The sequence below is a fragment of the Hydra viridissima genome, unplaced genomic scaffold, assembly GCF_058129835.1.
Source record: "Hydra viridissima isolate aposymbiotic clone 2 unplaced genomic scaffold, HvirCarnegie_v1 scaffold_10, whole genome shotgun sequence".
In the NCBI taxonomy this organism is placed as follows: domain Eukaryota; kingdom Metazoa; phylum Cnidaria; class Hydrozoa; order Anthoathecata; family Hydridae; genus Hydra; species Hydra viridissima.
In genome coordinates, this window is record NW_028324309.1 from 3,042,489 (window position 1) to 3,065,071 (window position 22,583).

The 22,583-nt window shown below is 29.4% G+C and overlaps 1 long non-coding RNA gene and 2 pseudogenes across 2 annotated transcripts; 2 read left to right on the top strand and 1 right to left on the bottom strand.

The window, feature by feature from the left end:
* The first annotated feature begins 2,235 nt into the window (after nucleotides 1–2,235).
* LOC149882631 (uncharacterized) lies at nucleotides 2,236–3,835 on the top strand (annotated as a pseudogene). The gene is made up of 3 exons (XR_016444573.1): nucleotides 2,236–2,529; nucleotides 2,847–2,930; nucleotides 3,622–3,835. The product of XR_016444573.1 is annotated as an uncharacterized LOC149882631 (transcript).
* A 4,506-nt stretch (nucleotides 3,836–8,341) lies between these two features.
* On the bottom strand, nucleotides 8,342–12,943 carry LOC149882632 (uncharacterized). The gene is made up of 2 exons (XR_016456266.1): nucleotides 12,516–12,943; nucleotides 8,342–9,609 (listed from the first exon to the last, which is right to left on the bottom strand). It is a non-coding gene; the product is annotated as an uncharacterized LOC149882632 (long non-coding RNA).
* Nucleotides 12,944–21,094: 8,151 nt separating this feature from the next.
* On the top strand, nucleotides 21,095–22,154 carry LOC149882633 (uncharacterized; annotated as a pseudogene).
* Nucleotides 22,155–22,583: the final 429 nt, after the last annotated feature.

Genomic DNA, 22,583 nt, shown 5'->3' on the forward strand with positions numbered 1-22,583 from the left:
GAAGAGTGCAGGCTAGAAAAAAAAAAAAAAAAGGGCGGTTGAAAAACCTAGGCTATGAGAAGGTGAAATTGAATAATTTTTGGGATAACGTTTTAAATGTTTTAGGAAACTTTTCTCTTACCTATGTAAAAGCTGAAAGAGCGTTTAGTACCGTCATTTTGCTTCTGACAAAATTGATCAATTGCTTTACGGAAAATTAGTAACATTTTATTTTAGAATTACATTTGTAAAAACGAAGCATTTGTAAAAACGAAGATTTAAAAAAAAAACGCAAAAGGTTTTTCACTATAACTTCAAAGTTATCAATGAAATAAGTCAAAATATAAAACAAGTCAAAATAAGTTAAGTGGGTAAAAACATTTTTTTCTACGATTTGATTGTTTGAATGTAATCAATAGGATTTTGGTGTTTAATTAGTTTTGCATTTTTTTGATTATTTTATAGCTTTTGGGGAGTTTTTATAACAAAAAACTTAAATACAGAATAAAAAATATATACTCTAAACAATTATCTTTGGATGATGTTTCCTTCATGTTCTGCATGACTTCGAGACAAGTTTTTTTTAACATGTTCATTAATCTTCATAAATCTGCATGTCTTAATTCTTCAATTAATTTGAATGAACGAGGTGAATTTTTTCCCACCCAAACTTAATGTTTCATTTATCAACATGAGCTTTAGTTAAGACTTCAGTCAAGTAATGCCTAGTAATCAAATTTTGTTATGAAATACGTCTGCATTGAAATATTCAATTTCTTTTCTAAAGCAACCTCCCCAGCTAGCACACATACATTGGGCCAACGTTGGCACAACGTCGGAAGCGTTGCTTTATTTTATCACTTAAGTGAAAACGTCGAACCAAAGTCGGGCCAACGTCAGAATACTACTGAATTTTTGCTTTTTTGAACTCGTTCAGTGTGTTACAGGTTTTAGTGTTAAATAAGTTTTCCGCCATTCTTAAAAAAATCCCGTTTTTAGTAAGCTGTTGGTTATGCAAAGAAGTTGTAAAGAAATTATTCTAAAACAAAGAGATTGAATCACGAGAAGAAGTGGTCGTTATAGAACTCGGAAAGGTTGAATCATGAGAAAATGTAGTCGTTAAAGAACTCAGAAAGGTTGAACCACGAGAAGAAGTGGTATTAAAAGAATCAAAAAAGATTGAATCACGCGAAGAAGTGGTTGTGAAAAGAAATCCCCTTTGTTAGAATCCAGTTTGTTAGAGAGATACAGGTACTTTATTTCCATTTTTGTGTTTATTTAACTTTAAACTAGTAGTTTACTAATTATGTAGCTACATAATTTGTAAATAAACTTTTCTATATTACATTAGAGATAGTAGAATTTTTTAATTTTGTATCAAGAACTTGAGTACCCTGTTTATTATCATGGTCTGAAGCAAGTTTGTGCTGCTTCACCAAATTCTCCTCAAAGCAGCACTGATTGCAGGAGAATCTAAAAAATTGTGCTACAAAGCTTCTATTAGGCTATCATATCATGCATTAAGACTACATTTTATGCTCTTATATTTGTATTTTATTCAAAAGATATATGTTTCTTAATAAAAATTGAATTGACGAATCAATATTTGGACTAATCAATATTGATAGTAAATTTCTTAATGTTCTAAAAAAACTTTAAGTAATTTACTGTTTATATATTTATGATAGGATGTAAAATTTGTAAAAGATATAAAATGCTAGAATGTAATAATAGTAATAGTAATAAATTTTTTGCTCTACACATACAATGTGGTGAGTCTAACATCTGTAGATGTTAAACTTTGACAGCTTTGGAAAAGTGTTCATTTTATTTTTCATTTTTTCATTATTTTTATTTTCTTTTGTTTGTTTTTGAAACAACCAAACTTGTTTTTGAAGACATTCACATTATCAGAGTTGATTATCTCTCCTGTTTAATTATTCCAATTGTTAACTGTTAGGTTTGTGAAGACATTAAATCTTGTGGTAGAATGTGTGAACTGCTTTTGCATTTTCTGAGTATGACCTCTTTTTATTGCATATTTAATTATTTTAGGAGGATGATTCCATTTAACTTTATCCATATTTTTACTTATTTTATAAAATAAAATTGAATTAAATCACCTCTTGCTCTTCTTATTTTTAAAGTAGTCAAGTTAAATTTTTTTTTTAGTTTTGTTTTTTTGTATTAATAATGGTTTATAATATTAGGCTACTAATATTATACAATATAATTTAACTGATACTAATAGTTTAGATGGCTGCTTCATATGCAACAAACAGAAGAAGAGTGAGAGAGCAAGTTGATAAGATATGGAAGAAATTTATGGTGAAAGTTATCAGAAAAGTAATGTGTCTACCTGCAGTATTTCTAATGATTGTGAAAATGTTTGTTATGATGACAATTCATATGAGATTGATATTGACAATGATGAAGATAATTTTCCTTTTCAAATTCTTAATAATCACTATGACGATGATCAGGATGAACGCTATTTCACATCAGACTCAGAAAATTAAAGTGATCTGGATAGCAATCCTGATGAAAAAGGTATTATCGCATCTTTAGCTGAGTGGTGTGTTAATTTAAAATTTCTTTGTTTGATTATTTACTGAATGAAACTTTTGTTAAAATTTTTTTTTTCAGTTATGTCTAGTGAAGCATTTGTTTTGTAATTTGCCATTTGTTACCATATCCCTCTTTAACAGCTGTTAAAGAGGGATACGGTAATGTATTTTATATGCATTTGCAGCATTTTAATGGTGATTGGAATTCATATATTATTTGTATAAGAGAATTTTGAAGCATTTTACTTCTAGTTTTTGCAGTAAAATACTGATACTATTTTTCAATAATTTTCTGTTTAGATGTGGCATTAAAAAATGAAAGTGAAATATCAACAAATGTACTAATTATTTTAAAAAAAATATTTTGTCGCCATGTTTATGCAGGTAACACATCAAAAAAATTTTATGTTTTTATTTATAGAAATTTTATTTGTATATAGTGCTTATATCTTACATATGTTTGTTATTAGCTATTTTATTATTTAAATATAGATTTTGTATTTGATGTGTGTGTGTATGTGTGTGTATATATATATGTTTATATATATATATATATATATATATATATATATATATATATATATATATATATATATATATATATATACATACATACATACATACATACATACATACATACATACATACATACATACATACATACATACATACATACATACATACATACATACATACATACATACATACATACATACATACATACATACATATATATATGCAGTGGCATAGGAAGATCATAAATGTTGTGGGGGGGGGGGGACTAAAACAAAAGTTAAGGGGGGAAAATCAAAATTTAAACGAAAAAAAAAAGGATATTTTAATAATTTGAAGAGGTTACACCCCCTATATTCTTACAAAAACAAAGCAATAATAAATTATTAGAAATCACTTTTAAAGACTTTTCAAAAATCCAATTAGCGATTAGTCCTCCCCTCTCCCTCCAGATTTCTGAAAAGTCTTTATTGACGAAACTTTGTGTAAAAAAATTGAAACTGATAAGTGTTTGCTAATAATATATATAAACACAAAAATATATGAACACCTATAATTTTAGCAGTAGCTATGGCAATGCCTAAAGCTCATAAAACGAATGATGCAAGTTCAAAGATTTCTATCAAATTGTATAACGAGGAACATTCGAACGTTGTTGTAGTCTCAAGTGAAGTAAAGATGCAAGATTCGTAAGGATGCTTAGCAGTCGAGAAGAACGTTATTTTGTTTGAACATTTGTACAAATACTTTAACATAATTATGTTTATTACAACAAATATTGATTTTCTCTTAGTAATTGTTTAATTTAAGTTGGTTCATTAATCAATGTTTTATTTTCGTTCATCAGCGTCAAATTTTATTCAAACTTATTTGGACATTGCATTTTATTCAACATTATAAAGAAGTAGTTACGCTTTACTTAAAGAAACAGTTACCCTTTAGTTGAAAAAAGTTACACTTTAGTCAAATAAATAGTTTTAATTTGATTGCAAAAACTTTGTTTTTGATTGAAAAGATAAGCACACCTTTTGAATCAAAATCAAAGTTTTTGCAAACAAGTAAAACTAATAATATTTGAATTATACGTTGGACCAACGTCAGAATGCGACGCTCGCCCAACGTCGATATCCGACGTTGGGCCAACGTTAACCCAACGGTTGGTTGCGACGTCGCGCCGACTATCAAATCCACGTTGGCTCGATGTCGGTTGCCGACCATCGGCCAACGAATTTTTCGACGTTGATCCAACGTTGGGCCAACGTCTATGTGCTATCTGGGTCACAACAGCTCAAATCTCTCCTTTTTTTTTCGTTTTTTTAATAATGTGCTATGGAAAAAACAATAACTCATTTACGCAATAACTCATTTACGCAAAGTTAGCATCAGCGTTATTTTTTGCATTAGTTGGCTTAACTTGAGTTTTAAAACTTAATTCAAGTAAAATCGTTTTAAAGGTTGCGGAACATTAAGGTGGTCTCAGTGATTCATACAAAAAATACTGTTATCAAAATTCTGTTAATAGAAATGAAAACATTCCAAGCACTTTAAAAAAACACAGTTAATTCAGTTTTCGGCAAAAAACAGAAAAGAGCTATTATCAGATTTCTTTACCGGAACAGGGAGTTCCTCTAAAATCAACTACCGAGCTTTTCTCATTCTTGTATATACTCTGAGGCACCAAAAACATGTCCCCATGACCACCTCATCCCTCTAAAGTATTTTTACAATTAGACATTTTTTCGGTTAAAGGTTAAAAATTACTGTTTCAAGATTTTTATCGTTAATTTTATTCTTTTGATACTTCTTTATTTTTAACTAACAAAAATAAAAATGAAGCAATTACTAACCATTTAAAGTTTTTGTTTTACGTTTTGTTTTGAAATATTTGGATAGTGAAAAACATTTAAAACATTTAAAAACTATGGCCTTTTATGTTTGTAGATTTTTAAGACAAAATTGAAAGAAATAATATACAAAACGATTAACATTATACACTCTATACAGAGACTGATCCATTTTATATAATCTCTAGTTAACGTTGAACAGAAACAGATATGTTATTGTAACCTCTCTTAAAATCATGTTTATATATTTTTTGAGGTTTTATGAAAGAATAATTGAAAAAAAAAAAAAACTCATTTTCAAGAAGTGCTATTTTTTTAAATTTGTGAACAAATTCGTGAAATTCGCAAATCAACAATATACTGCTTATTAAACAAATGAATGTGAATAGATATGAGTTCTTCCTCAACGTTTGAAACTATTAATTAATGAAAGTCAATAAAAAACGCAAATATATCAACGGTTGATTATAATCAGCACATCTTTGAAGAAAATAAGATAATTAAGAGCCATCCAGTAAAAATCGAAAATAGAACAATTGGTGAAGAAATCGTTCATTTTAAAGTTATTTCAAACAAATTGTATTTAATTTTTTGATATACTTTCAACAAAGTTGTGAAAGTACGAGATATACATCCTAGAGATTCTGCTACATCTAACCACGTATATTAAAGCGTTAAATACTGAGTTTGATTCAAATATAACCAGAGCCCAATGCTTTAAAATTCCACTTGAGGAGACAGAATGGAGATCGAGTCTGAGAACACTCGTTGCATAGTAGTAATAGGAAGCTACCAAAGGAATATATGCTGCCGTAAGACTAAATGATATTATCATCATAGTTTTGGAAAGTTGTTTTTCCACAACCATGTTTCTTGCAATTTGAATGTCATTACATCTGAGCTTTTTTTTTGTTCCAATCAATAGTGAAGTGTTGATAACAAGTATTAGCAATAAGTTAGTACTTAAATATGATGGGAAGAAAAAGTTGAAGACGTCATCATTAAAATGGAACGCATACAAAATACCTAACCCAAATGAAATCAGGAAGTCAAATGCGATAATCGGTATAAAGTAAGTTTCTTTAAAAACTCTACCGAAATATTTGTTGTCATTCAAAACGACAAGAAAACGTTCTATCGATATTGTTAATACAATTAAGCTAGAGAAAAATAATGGAAATACCGTCCAAAACCCAATCGCAAACCTCGTACTACAACCAAGCTCATTTCCCTTTTGAACTGAAGCTATTCGGAGTGGAATATGAACTAATCCAACCGTAATATCACTAACAGTTAAAAGTAATACAAGTTTTTCATTTGTTGTGCATTTTCTCCTTTTTCTTGATTTAAGTATCCCAATGATTAACAAAATGTTAGATACCATTATCAGTAAGCCAATTGTTGAAGAAATCACGATGTATATATTACCATTTAAACCATTTAGAATGTTTACACGACCTGAGCACTGTACAGTTGCATTCATTTTTATTTAAAGCTAAGCTCTTAGCTATTAATCAGTTGTTGGCAGCAATATCCATAAGATAAAACGAAACGCTCATGACTAGCAAGCACTGCAGCTGCTGAGAAAATTTTCAATGCTCTCTCTATATTTATTGAAACAACGTTTTTTTTAAGTAAAAAAAAAAAAAAAAAAAAAAGAATGATAAAAAAAAATATTCGCAACTGCATGTTTTCTTTGTGTGCTTTTTGTTTAAATTGAAAGTTTCTGATATTCTGTTGATCGTTCTTATGTTCTGTTGATCGTTCAAAACAAAAATAAAAGTTGAGGGCATTAAATTCGCATCTAAGTATGCAAATGTTTCTTCGCTTAGATTTTAATTTAAAATTTTTTTAAGAATTTCATTTTTGAGAAAAAATATTTTATATAATTCATGGCTTTCAAATAGATTTGCCTTCTGCTGCTCAATACACAACTTTTAAAGCCCTCTAAAACAATTTGTTCAGATATTTTTTGAAAACCTTATTTCCAGTATAAGAAAAATGAAACGTATGTATGTATGTACGTATGTATGTATGTATGTATGTATGTATGTATGCATGTATGTATGTATGTATGTATGTATGTATGTATGTATGTATGTATGTATGTATGTATGTATGTATGTATGTATGTATGTATGTATGTATGTATGTATGTATGTATGTATGTATGTATGTATGTATGTATGTATGTATGTATGTATGTATGTATGTATGTATGTATGTATGTATGTATGTATGTATGTATGTATGTATGTATGTATGTATGTATGTATGTATGTATGTATGTATGTATGTATGTATGTATGTATGTATGTATGTATGTATGTATGTATGTATGTATGTATGTATGTATGTATGTATGTATGTATGTATGTATGTATGTATGTATGTATGTATGTATGTATGTATGTATGTATGTATGTATGTATGTATGTATGTATGTATGTATGTATGTATGTATGTATGTATGTATGTATGTATGTATGTATGTATGTATGTATGTATGTATGTATGTATGTATGTATGTATGTATGTATGTATGTATGTATGTATGTATGTATGTATGTATGTATGTATGTATGTATGTATGTATGTATGTATGTAATGTATGTATGTATGTATGTATGTATGTATGTATGTATGTAATGTATTGTATGTAATGTATGCTTGTATGTCTATTTTAAAGTAAGTATATATCAGCCCTATTCATTCTAGTCAACTCGAAGCATTTTTCTTCCATCAGCGCCTCTAAGCATATTTTAATTTCATTTAAAGAGGTCAAATAATACCTCTTGTAAAATGCCTTTAATACTTTGGTACTTTTCAAAATTGTTTGTTAAAAGTCATTTGTTAAAGTATACGGCAGTTGAATATTTCACCATTTTCCTCTTAGTAAGAACTGCAAAAAGTAAAAAAAAAGCCTATTTTAAAAAGACTTATGATAGTTTATATTCTGCTCGGCTTCAAAATCGTATTGAATAACAAGAAACGAAAGTTTTAAATATGCTGGAATAAAAATCAACAACTTAGACGAACAATTTCTCCACAACTTTATTGCATATTTTCAAACAATTTTAAACTGAATTCAGTTACATTCCCTTGTGGGGTAGTGGGGATAGGTATGTGCTTTTCCAGATGCATCCATCACTCTATCATGAAAATAACTAGTATAAGACTACATATACCTATAACTACGTATTTCAAAACTTTTAAGTGAAATTAATGAAATCATGTGTATTTTTATAAAATGAATAAGTGGATTAGTGGCTAATATGTTAACCTTTTATCTTGCTATTTTAATATGATTTAAAAACTTAAATGCTGTTAAGGATTTCAAATTTTAACGAAAGTCCCAAAATATTAATTTATATATTTTTTAACCAAAGTTTATTATGAATAAACACTTTAAACAAAATTTATTAAAAGAAGCTGATACTTAACAATACATTTATTTTTAGACAACCTTGATCTTGCAGCCAACTATAAATTCTGCTTGAATATTCTTGATGATCACATGTCCATTCGTACCTGTGGCATTGACAGTAAAAATCTTTTTGTACTGTTAACCAAAAGAAATTTTCAACAACTAAAATCATAAGCATGGTGAAAGACCCTTGCATACCGTATGGCTAGTTATAAACTTTTGAGTTGATTAACTATTTCAAGATAATTAGATCCCAGTTCATTCCCTAAGTATGCCTTGAAAGCAGCAATAACTTTCCTTAGAGTATAGATTGGTCCATCAACTAGAAAAGCGAACAACCTTCTGAAACCTATAAAAGAACATCAACGGTATTGATAAGCTTTTAAAACTTGTTGCCTTCAAACAGTCCTCCGTAGTATGAACTCAGATAGATATTGAGTTTACTAGATCACTTGTCACGATTTGACACTATGGCTTTTTGTATTTTGAACTATATTTCAGATTCTTCTGACTTTGCCGAAGCATTACAGAGATCGTGATTGTTTAAAATAATTTCTTTTTGCAGCTTAAAATTTGTAAGGTTCCTTGACTCAATATCAAAGGATATATTTTGGTGTAAACTAGAAAGAGGGTGCAATCTAGCTTTGTTTGCCATTTTAATATCAGTGGCATCTTAATAGCATTTAAATTGGTAAGTGACTAAAACAACTTTTTTGGTGATCCGTGGTGTGGGAATCATTTTTTAGGTGGTGATCATTCAATAACTCTTTGTTCATAATCGCAAGAATTCTTCCCCACCATTAGTTTCATGAACGATGTTTAGGATACTTCAAACAAAAAGCGTTGTAAAAGTGAATTTGCAATGAAAAAGCAAGAAAAAAACACTATATAAGATAGATTTTTTGAATTAACTTTAACTGAATGCGTTTTTCACACTATATATTTTGCACTCTTTATTTACTAGGTGTTATCTTTTCTCGTAGTGTAAGAAGGGTTTCAATGTCGCTACTAAAAAAGAGCGAGGTCATTTTTAATAATGACATTGAAACTCTTTAATATAATAAAAATAAATGTAAGCTAAATTTTTATGATCTACTACTTCATGCTTAAATATTGGCTGATATAAAAGTTCCACGTTTGGAAAAGACCATAGATTAAACGTTCGTTCAGTAGAATGCCAGTCACGAGGCTTCTTTTACGAACATGAGATTCTTTTTAGGAGATCACGATATTTGTTGTACTGCAGTAAAGTGAGATGTACCAACGAATTCGTTACATTCTTATGAAAAAAAAAAAATTTATCTGTTAATTAAGCACAAGAATCTGAATAGATCTTCAACAATCCAAAATTAATTCTGTAAAGAAAATTTATAAAGTTGCAACTATACCAAAGGTGGATTATAATCAGAACATTATTGCAGAAAGTAAAGTAGATAAGAGCAAATAGGTAACATCAATAACGGAATGATAAAACAATCGCTTGTTTTTATGTTCTATTCGAAGAACTTGTGTTTAATTTTTTCGATGCACTTGCAACAAAGTTGTGAATATACGAAGTATACATCTTAGAGATTCTGCTGCTTCTACCCACATAAATTAAAGCGTTAAATGCTGAGTTTAATTCAAATATTAGCAGTGCCCATTGTACATATTTACCGGTTTTATGAACGGGCATCCAATCCTCACTGATTACTCTTGTTTGTAAATAATAATAGGAAGCTACCAAAGGAATGTATGCTACCGTGAGTGAAAATGATATTATCGCCATTGTTATGGAAAGTTGCTTTTCTACAATTACGTTTTTTGCAACTTGAATTTCATTACATCTAAGTAATTTTCTTGTACCAATCAATAGTGCAGTGTTGACAGCAAGGATAAACAATAAATTAGCACTTAAACACGATGGGAAGAAATAATTTATAATTTTGGGGTAAACTTGGTATGCAAATAAAATACCTAACCCACATGAGAACACGAAGTTAAAAACGATGATCGGTATTAAGTCCATTTAAAAAATCTACCGCAGTATTTGTTGTTTTTCAAAACAACAACAAAGCGCTCTATCGATATTGTTGACACATTAGTGCATGAGAAAGATAAGGGAAATACCGTCCAAAACCCGATCGCAAGCCTAGTACCACAACTAAGCTCATTTCTCTTTTGAACAAAAGCTAATCGAAGTGGTAAATGAATTAATGCAACCGTAATATCACTAAAAGCTAAAAGTAATACAAGTATTTCATTTGCTGTCGTTTTTTTTCTTATTCTTGTTTTCAGTATCCCAACAATTAACAAAATGTTAGATACCAATATAAGTAAGCTGATTGTTAAGGAAATCACAGTGAATATATCCCTATTCAAATCATTCGGAATCTCTTCATAGAATGGACATTCATCAATTACTTTCATCTTTATGTAAAGCTACACTCTAAGTGGCCAGATTTTGATCGCTATATCCATTAGATTTAACAAAGCGTTCATGTGCAACAATACTGCAGCTGCTGAGAAAATATTTCAAAGCTCTCTCAATATTTGCAGAAACAAGCACTTCATATTTATATCTTTTTATATATATTACAATTATTTTTGGTTTTTCTTGAAAATATGAACGACTTAGGAAATAAAAAAATTAGTTTTATAGACACATATTACAAAGAAAAAGAAACAATCTAACAAAAAATGATAAAAAATGAAAAAGTGCTAATATTTCTTATGTTCGCCTTTTGCACTGGTCGCAAAAGCGCTTCCTCTGTGAATTGCTTATTATAAATTTGTAGCGAAACTTTGTTGAATATTGGCGACTTCCTTTTTAATATTCGGAAACAATCTTCTACATTTCTTTATTGACATTCTAGCTTTTTTTATCGAAATAATCCCAAACATTTTGAATAACGTTCAAATCTGGAATTTGAGGAGGCCATTTTATTACTTCGAGAATTCCCTGTTCACACACCTTCTGTAAACATTTTTTGGCCACTCGGGAACAATCTTTGGAATCATTGCCTCGCTACAGAATGAAATTATTACCAATTAGTCTCATATCAGATGGCTTTGCATAATGTCTTAAATATTCCACATACCGTTCTCCAGCCATATTTGTATCTATACTGATTAAATCACGTACTGTAGGTGATAAAATACAAACCCAAACTAGAACAGAATCTCCCTCACAGTTGATTTTTGGATATAGGCAATCAGAGCAATAAACCTCTCCATCCCTTCTTCTTACTTACTGACGGCATCTGGTAACAAACAATTCAAATTTTGATTCATCTGTGTAAAGTACTCGTTTTAACATTTCTTGCGTCCCATGATTATTATGTTTTGCATATTTAAGTCTTTTTTCTTTATTCCCACAACGAATCAAAGGCTTTCGAACTGCATTACACCCTCTTAACCAAGCTTTTAGCAAATGTCATCGAATGCAAGATGAGGAAACCTTGGTACCAGTTGCAGCTTAAATGTCTTGGGGTAGTTTACTTGTTTTTTCCGATTTCGCAGAGACACATTTTTAAAATACTTAATGTCATGTTTTGTAAGGTGTGAAGGTCTCCCACTTCGAGTTTTATCCTCAAGAGATGCTGTATTCTTAAATTTTTTTCAAACTTCACTAATAGTTGTCCTTAAAATTTTTATGTTTTTTGAAAAATTTACAGTTTAGAAAAACCTTCATCGTGAAGGACAATAATTTTTTTCCATTCCAGTAGTGGAATTTTACTCATTTTAACACTTTAAGAATAATAAACACAATAATACAAAAAGAAAAACAATACAGAAAAAACTGTAACTAGAAAAAGTTTTGTTCTTAGAAAAACGTAATATGTAATATAAAAGTTTCTATAAACTGTACTAATATGAGCCTTCACAACCATTAATAAACAAAAATGCAAGAACAAACTAAAAACAAATGAGCTGATAAGAATTGGTAAAGATCAACATATTGTGAGGGCGGGTTTTTTTTAAAGCATTTTTATGATTTAGTAGCGAGGGAACAACGGTATGAGTGTAGGAATAGCGCAAATATGGAATATGATAGAATGTTACAACTGGTTTTTTTCGTCTCATTTATTTTTCTTAATAAATATCTCAACTATTTCTCATCAATCCATATCCTCTCAACATTAACTTATGCAAATAACAATACATTAATACAGATAACAAAGTCACTCAAATATTTTTTCTTACCAACTCTTCTCATAAGGTTCTCTTTAAAAATTCCATAAAGTCTTCTCATAAACATCTATTTCAATCTCCAAACTTTTTTTCTCATAAAATCCCCTTTAAGATCTCTTAGAACTCTTTTCTGACAAAGTCCTCTTTAAGATTTCTTAAAATTTTTTTTCTTTTAAAAATCTCTCATAAGGAGAATTACAGAAAATCTCTTAAAACTCTTTCTTTTTTACATCTTCAAAAACTCTGTTTAAAATAAAACTCTTCATCAAAATCTCCCCAAAAAAAACTATTTGATTTTCTCAATTATTCCTTTTCTATCTGTCCGCAGATGTTATTTTGAATTCTCGTACAGACAATAGATTCCTTTTTCTCCTAACTCGTTTGGTACTTTTGTTTCAACATCTGAATCATGATAATCTAAAACAAGTTTTACTAGTTTTCTTTTGATTAGTCTTTGTCTCAAAATGGCTACAGAATTTTCAAGAACTTTATTAATTAAACTCTTATCACTGTATATTTAGTCTTGTTTGCAAAAAGAATTTAAACATTAATGGTAGGACATATTTATTTTTCATATTAATTGAACATCTGTGTCCACCTAGTGTTTTGGTTGACTTGCTCTTTTCTTAGATCGAATGTTATATGTTTGAGTTGGCTAAAAACTTAAAGATAATATTTATAATTTTCTCATTTTACCTCTTCACAATATAAAGAAAATAGACACGATAGATATCTAAATACAACAAACTATTTAAAACTTTGATAAATATTGCTTTTATTTGTTAAAATTTTGTTTAGCATTGCTTGAAATAAGACATTTTTCTATATAAAAAAATATTCGGAAGCTAATACTCTAAACAAGTTAAAAAAAAAAGAGCGCTATTAGGTCTACATGATAAACAAACCGCGTTAAGGGCGACATAGTTTTTTTACCTGAAATCTAAATTGATTTTTAATTTCGGCATTTACGTCTTTGTTTACAACTTCTACGTAAATTTTAATATATAAAAAAAAATTGATAATTTTTTTAAAAACTTGTGAAGCCCTTAACTTTTGTAGATCTTAATAAAAAATATCTCTAAAAGCTGTACTTGGATTATACTTGGATACTATACTTGGACTGTACTTGGATACTTGGATTACAAATAAAGCTTGTTTAATTGCATCGACCTTTTCCGATTATAAAAAAGCTTTCTTTATAAAGTTTGTGAATTTATATCAATTTATTAAAGAAATTGTTCTTTCTTTGATTCTTTTTTTTTTTTAAAAAATATAAATATTAAACTAAAAAAAAAATAAATACGTAAAAACATATATAAAATAATATTTTCGCGCTGCGATTACATTCTATATCATGCTACATTACAACTTAATATAGTATGATATATGGTTTACGAAGATATATGGTATATATCTTAATTATGAGGTAAAAATATTAAACAATTATTTTCCAATAATTTTGCACAAGTCACGGAAGATCACCACGTGACGGAATCAGAGACACCATCAAAAGGTTAACTGAGAAAGTTTACCACAATAGAATGACAGCATTCCCTTTCTTTTTTTTTTTTAAATCAAATTTTTTTGAATTGTGATGAAAACTTATTTTCCCTAACCTAATAAAGAAAAAAAAAAAAAGAAACATTTTCCAAAGCATTATATTTACTTTGTAATATTTATAAGGGTGTGTAATTCTTAATAGACTATGTAATTCTCAGTGATAATAGAAGTTCTTTTTTTTAAATGGTAACTGGAAAAATTTGAAATCTTTTAACTTAGAAATTAAAAGTAAAAGGTAAAAGTTCATATCAGTGAAGTAAGGTACCTTACCCCACAAAAACGAATTTTAACATCTAAATTTCTAGTCTTAAACGAGTTTTATTAAAGTTAGTACACAATAAATTTAGCAGCAATCATCTGACGATTTAATATCTGTTAATAAAAGCAAAAATAATCGTTAAAAGTAGCGCTCTTTTTAGAGGACGTTGGCGTGAGTTGCTCTTTAAATTTTTTTTTTTCCCATTTGATTTTATAACAAGTGTTACTTTCCTTCCCACCTCCTTATTTTTATTTCTCTTTCAGTCGCTTTATTCCGGTTGTCCTCTTCAATCCGTAAGACTCTTTACGCCTCTTACAAACCAACTAATAGAGTCATTTTCTTTTACAAAATGAACTAACAGTCATTTTGTAATAGAAAAGTTAATAGGGAACAAAAATTTAAAGCTATTATTTTGAAGTTAGGTAAAAAAACTTAATTTTAAACCGGTAACTTAAGAAAGTTAATTTCAAAGAGAACTGAAAATCAAGTATTAAAGTCAAAAATACGAGCAACGTAGCATTTTTTTAAAAAAACAACAATGTTTCAATGAAGATCATTATTTTCTTTTTAATAAAACGCCCCTCTCTCGGTTTATGCCGGCCCTTGAGTATTGTTTTTATAATTAGTTAATGTTAAATTATATCAAAAGTTTAATTAAATGATATAATAAGATTAGTTCTTAAAAAAACTTTTGGCTTTTCCTCGCCCTCACGATTTTGTATGACTTTTGCTACAACCAGAAAATGGTAGCAGCCCAAGTCATACAAAAGTCATACACTCTATTCGCAGGGTTAGAAACTTTCTGCTACTGTTAAATTAAAAACAAAAAACTTTCAAACCTTTTATATGAATTCCACTGTTTTACAGTGCGACTAGTTAGCGCCGTGCGATTTTCTTTGATGTGTGCTTTTTAGCAGTTCAACTTAATAAATTGGGCTTGCAAATTTGCTTGTAGTTGTGAAGAATTAATGCTAATCTAGAAGACCAAACTAAAATATAGGCAATTTACTCAATTTAATCTCGCATATTGAAAACAAAAACAACAATTTGCAAATACCTTTCCATAATTATTGACCTTTACGCTTACTTTTTACTTGAAGGTGTTCAGATAAAAATAAACTCAATCTAAGATCGCAAAAATTTGCTTTTTTTTTTATTATTTAGAACTATAGCTAAAATGTAATTATAACAATATAAAACGCTAATGGTTTAAACTGCTGTTCATTTAAGTTAAATTTTTCATTTGTTTGTTTGAAAGTTAGGATGAAGCGGTTTTACATGAACTTTCCCCCAAATGCTCATTCAAGAAATCAAGCAAATCTCTCTTACCTAAAGTAAAATATACTAGTCAGAGATCTTTACTGCTAGCACAACCGATTTCAAAAAAAGTGTTCTAGGGCCTGTCTTTGTCATGATGTATTTGGGAACATTTGCCTTTAAATATACCATTTGATTGTTATTATCTAAGTTTATAGGAAGATTACCTATAATTATATATAAATATATAGTTGCAAATAATGTAGCAAGACACCTTAGATAGAACTATGATTTAAAAGACAGTTTTTTCATAACTTTTTATGTTAAGGATTATTTTTTTTTAGATTATTTAAAGCAATCAAAAGCATAGCCCAAAAAGTATGACGCATAGTTCAATAAAGTCTGTTGGTCTGACAGAATAACGGAGCAAGTTTACGATATTTTTCATGTTTTGTTGCAATCAGTACTGTTTTTCTTCGAGAAAGTTATTTTTTAATCAACATCACAGCCGTTTGCTTGTTGCTAAAATCATATTTAAAGACAAAAGCTGATGCTTCTGACCTCTTTTATGAACAAAGTGTTTACGATATCAAACGTTTAAATTTTTTTTATGCAGCTTGTTTCAGCAGTATCTTACAAGATGTAATACTAATCAGCTACAATCACATACAAAATTATGTTTGTAAATTAGTGATCTAACAATAATTATGATTAGATAATTGGGGAATACTGCACTGAATATATGAACATGTTAAAGTGATCCAAAATAAATTTTCTTTTTTTTTTTTTGTATTTTTGTAACTTATAAAACTACGTGAAAACTGGTGACAGATTTTTCTAATTTTGAAGCTTGTTGCTAATGCGGTTCATATGAAATCAAATTCTGTTTACGAAATTGCACATAAAAGTGGCTAAAGTAAAAATTGAACTTTTTTGTAATGAAATATGAAAATAATTTTCTAAAAATGAAAAAATATTTTTTGTCACAGAGAAAAATGTTTGCTAGAGTAAATTTTCCGGTAGGACATTTTACTCCGGAGTAGAATGCCCTAGATGGAGAAAGTTGTCCGAGTTTGAGAGAAGGGTAACTTACAGAATCGCAATAGCTTTTTAAAAGGACTTTTTTAACCTTTAAAAGATGAATGCACAGAGAAATAATGTAGAAGAAAGATTGATTGCTTGTTGGTAAATATCTGACTATTGGTGTTTACCGCCACGATCGCTATTGAAAAGCGGATAATTCAACGAAAAGCAAACAGGTATAGATTGTTAATATTATACATATTAACCATATCAAGTAGTTCCTATCTTAGCGATCTTTAAAATATATATGCTAACATATTTAGGTCCACTTGGGTGGGGCAAAAAATACCTAAGTCAATAAAAGAAATGCAATAATAGTTTTTGTGGCTCCTTTTGATATATGTATCAAAAAATATATATAAATTTATTTTTATGGATACTCCTATGGTTGGTCCCAACAGTCCGAAATTACAAAAATTTCTAATTTTTGTGCATTCGGAGGGGGGGTGGGGACATCGTTTACAAATATTTAAAAAATACCATCAGGGTTATTTTTGCAGCCTGATATATCTGATTTTAGATTAACTTTTATTTTTTTGCTAAGGTAATGGGAATGGTCAGTCTTACCCATTTGAATACCACTGATCTCAAAATATAACTGGATTGCGTACACGGGAAATTTCTTGAAGCCAGTTTTGGCCTTCCTAAATAGCGGTGGAGTTACGGCTATATAAAAATTAAGAAGCTGATGATAAACGAACGGCTACATAAAAATTAAGAAACTGATGATAAACAAGTTTTACAAGCTCATTGATAAACAGATAAGTTTCAAATAAAAATCTATTTTTTTGTTTAATCTAAGATTTTTTTCATAAAAATAACGAAATATTACATATTTACATAAATTTCAAATATGAATATTTTTTTATTTAACAAAACATTTTTACAATAACTTGCTGTATAATAACTTTCTGCTATTCGCTTTTTAGAATAAAATGATAAGATAAAACAAAAATTCCTGGTAAAACTAAGTGAGAACTTTCATTTTAGTTTTTTAAAATTTATTTTGTTTAATAGTAGTGAAGAAAAAGAATTTGTTTGAGTGTGCAGAAATCTTAAAATTTCAAATAATTAGCATTTTTCGTATAACTTATGTACTTTTTAGTTCTTAACTAACCCAATGATGTGTGCTAGAAGATAAATAGCACAACAGATTGGTAGGCAGTTAAGTTTCTCTTTAAGTTAAATATTTTTTATGCATTAGTTTTTCAGATAAGTACTACAAAGTCATAAATGCTACATGAACTATTAGCTGAGCGCTGTGAGTATACACAACTCAGAGGTTACTTCTAGAGTTTTTTGGTTGTATAGAGTTTTTATATAAAAATAGTTGTTATATATATATATATATATATATATATATATATATATATATATATATATATATATATATATATATATATATATATATATATATATATAAACTTTACAACCAAATAACTCTAGAAGTAACCTCTGAGTTAATTATACTCACAGTTGTGTGTACTTACAAGAAAAAACTTGTAATTACACACAACTGTGAGTATAATTAACTCAGAGGTCACCAGTAAGCTTGTTTCAGAAAACACAGTTTTCTGAAACAAGTTTACTGAGTGAGAATAATGGTTATCAGTTATAGCTGAGTCAAACATGAGAAGTTTGTTCATTAAATATTTCTATATTAAAAAATTCATAAATAGATTATGAATTTTTTTAAGGTGTTTTTTGATGCATTTATATCTTAAACTAGGAGCGATAATCCCGAAACTTTAAGGGATAATTAAGATTTTAAGATATAAATTTATATGTATCATACATTTTTTGATAGCATACATAATGTGGATGATTTTTGATAACATACAAAATGCATGCCATCAAAAAATTCCCTTACAATTTTTAAAGTTATTTTGAATAAAAGCCAAAAACAATTGACTCAATTATTGAGAGCTGGAACATTACAAAGAATAACATATCAGTAATGATATAAAGTAAAATAATATATAGTATATAATAATATATAGTAATATATAATAATATAGTTATGTATATAAGTTAATAGAATAATATTAGGGCTTGGCAAATTAACGCGTTTTTATCGCGTTAACGCATTAGTTAATGCCGAAAGTAAAAAAAAAAATTTGATATAAATTTAATAGTTCATTAAATTAAAAATTAAAAGGATTGCACAAGATTCATTTCAAAACATATCTGTAAATCTTTAGTTTTATTTACAAAACTCTCAAGTTTAAATTAAAAAGTTAATCTCCACTTTTTGTATGGTAAAAAAATTATATTTTTTGCAAATATTTTTGCTAAATATCATTACTTTTATATTTATTTGTGAATATTTATCAATGAATTAAATGATTCGCCTCTATTACACAATGTAACAAAAAAAAAAAAAATTTCTGTTTATCAAAGTTTTTTGATGTTTCTTAATTAATTTGAGTATGCTGAGTCTGAATATGACATTGGATTTTTTATTGCATCAATCGTTTGGTCGTAAAAAAAAAAAAAAATCAATTAAACATATAATTAATATAAATCGTTTTGCAATCATGTTACATTATATTGTATTGTAACAGTCTCTCACAATCTCAAAAAACACTAAAAGTGAACAGTAGAACGAGGTTTTCTTTTATGAAGTTTCTCGTCATCGCGTATCAAACACCAGATGTAGTCACCCATCATAGCTGCATCCCATCTGCCCTAGTATCTTTTCTCCACTGCAAGAATATCCTGATGGAAACGTTCCCCGTGCTCTTCACTCACATCACCCAAATTTGGTCTGAAAAATTCCAAGTGTGAATGCAGGTAATGCAGCTTTATTGACATTCTGCATTTCATATCTGCGTACCGTACAATTAAGTTTTCCACTATCTCTTTGTAGTTATCACTCTTATTGTTGCCTAAAAAGCTATGAACAACATGTCTAAATGCAGTCCATGCTTCTTTTTCAACAGCAGACATTTTGTCCTCAAGCTCCTTACATGCCAACATAACTTTAATCTGTGGACCAACGAATATACCTGCTGAAATTTTTGCATCTGACACCTTTGGAAACATCTGCCGAATATGCTGGAATGCTGCACTATCTGGGTTTAATGCTTTGACAAATTGTTTGATAAGACCAAGTTTAATGTGAAGGGGTGGTAGTAAGATCTTTTCAACAGGTATCAGAGATTGATTAATAACATTGTGCGAACCAGGCTGTAAATGTTCTCTCACTGGCCACTCACGTCTTGTGAAGTGCTGGTTTGCAGCCCTGCTATCCCATAAACAAAGAAAACACGAGTACTTTGTGTATCCTCCTTGCAGACCGAGAAGAAATGCTAGCATCTTAAAGTCTCCACATACATCCCACTTGTAACTGTCGTAGTTGATTTTCTCAAGCAACAACTTCACGTTCTTATAGTCTTCCTTTAGATGAACGGAATGAGCTACTGGAATCGAAGGAAATCGGTTTCCGTTATGGAGCAAAACTGCCTTTAGACTTCTTGTTGAGCTGTCAATGAATAATCTCCACTCTTCAGGATTGTGAACAATGCCAATGTCATTGAAAAGACCACGAACGTCATGACAATAGCACAGTGATTCTGATACTACATAAAAGTATGCGAATGTTTCATGTCTTTTTCGGTATTTCGAGGTTCTGCAGCTTGGATCTAATAAATTCCATTCTTTCAAACGTGATGTCAGAAGTTCTGCATTTGATTTAGTGAGACCTAAATCTCGTACTAAGTCATCAAGTTCTTGTTGGATAGGGAAATGAGGTGAATCATTCGGTTCCCTGAAATCACAGTCATCATTGAGTTCATCCGGTGAGTCTACTTCAGAATGATATGCAGCTGCTTCTTCGGATTGAGGTGGAGTAGGAACAGGCAATTCATCACTGTGTGGAACTGGTCCAATAGAAGATGGTGTACTTGGATAAACTAGAGTCAGCCTATCTTTCGGTTTTTTATACTTTGAAATGTCAACAATGCAGAAAAAGCAGTCATCATGATGGTTCGTCGGTTCTCTCCATATTCTCGGAATCGCAAAGGGCATTGACTTTCGGATTCCACGCAGCCATCCTTCCAGAGTTGATCTGCAGCTACCACAACTGTAGTGTGGTGCCCACGATTTGTCCTGATCTCCCATAGCCATGCCAAAATAAGCATGATATGCAGTAAAGAATTTTGTACCACTGACAATCTTATGTTTAGCTTGTGTTGGACTAATATAGTAACCACAAACATAACAGAATGAGTCAGGACAAAGCTTGCAGGATCTACTAGACATATTCACCACTTCATGTAACAGTTGTAATTAGTTAAACTGAAAATAAACACACGAATATAGTTAAAATCAGCATATATATATAATGTTTTAATTGCATTACACATATACGAAAACTCCGAAATATACTTTATGCTTTTTCTCAGGAAATCTTGATGATAGAGAAAAACCAATGGTACCACTGAAATCAGCATACAAAAATTATGTAAGAAACATTAAAAAATTAACATAAACAAAAATGTTGTTACATGGTGTTATTAAAGTTTAGTTAAATAGATTGAAATAAATATATTTCAGCACTTTTCAAGTGTTCTTACGGGTGGTAATACAAGTGGACTAAAGACTGAATTATTAGAAAGGCTGAAGTGTAATTGGAAATCTATTGTTGAAAAGAAGATAAATTATGATAATGTGAAGAGATTTGAGTCAGATAACAAAATTGAATCTTTTTTGGAAAAGTAAATTGATTTGATTGTCTTAAATAGATTATGTGTTTGAGTATAAGTTTTTATGATGAAGCTTTTTTTTAAAATTTAGGCTTCTAAATCATTAACATTCTTTCAAATTTGCTTCGATAATTAATGCTTTCAAGAAATGACTACAAGTATTTTATACAATTAGCAGTTCTTTGGTTAGGTTGCAAAATAAAAGACTTTCACTTTAGGTTTCCAATGGCTTCACATCATGCTAGTTTTAAGGCACAGAGAGTTTATTATTTAACATGCAATCTTCTTCAGCCACAGATCAGTAGCTTATGTTCTAATATAGTATCTTTGCAAGAGGGAAATCTTATTCATTAAACAGCTTCATTTACAGCACTGTTTTATGTTCCGTGGTTTATTAAGGCTCTTATCCATGCCACAGCACCTTCTTCAGATCTTAAGGTTATTAATGAAATGATACAATATTCTGAATTCTGTCTTAAACCAGCAGAAGCTTTACTGAACTCACTTAAAAAACACACTTGGTATTTAAATGAAAAGATTTGTGGTTATGTGTCTTGCTGATAAATGTTTACCTGTAGATCAGCTACAAAAATTAGCTCTTAAATTAGCTCAAACAGAAAAGCTGCCAGTTATAAGATATGAAAACTGATTTTTGAAATTTTTATTGATATTGAAAATAAAATATCAAAAAACATCGAAGATAGTCCAAGTAGGGGAAATGGGAGCATAACCGCATATGGAAGCATAACCGTTTTTCAACATTGCCCTTTGAAAAATGTTACCTAATATGTCAAAAAGCATACCATGCATCGGTAAATCAGTTTTCTTCATGCCGATTATGTCAAAAAGAACGCCTGTTGCGTTTCTGGGAAGTTGTACGTAATAATGTCTATTTTGATAAAAATATTATATTTACATGATATTTTTCCAGACCTTTTTTTTGAGGACTAAGCAATATTTGATTTTAGTGTTAAACATATTTGTTATCAGCATTTTTTCATCAAGTAAAAACCGATTTTGACATCGGCATAACTTAATGAGCAACCTGTGAAACTGCATTCTTTCCAAAAACTGTCCTCTGGGGCAGAACTGCATAGACGCACAGAAGGCAAAACTGCGTACTTTTGATATTTATGATCGTTAGATAATTATGAATGACAATAATCACAATTGTCACACTTGAATGCTTCATGTAAAAACTTAAATAGAAATAGT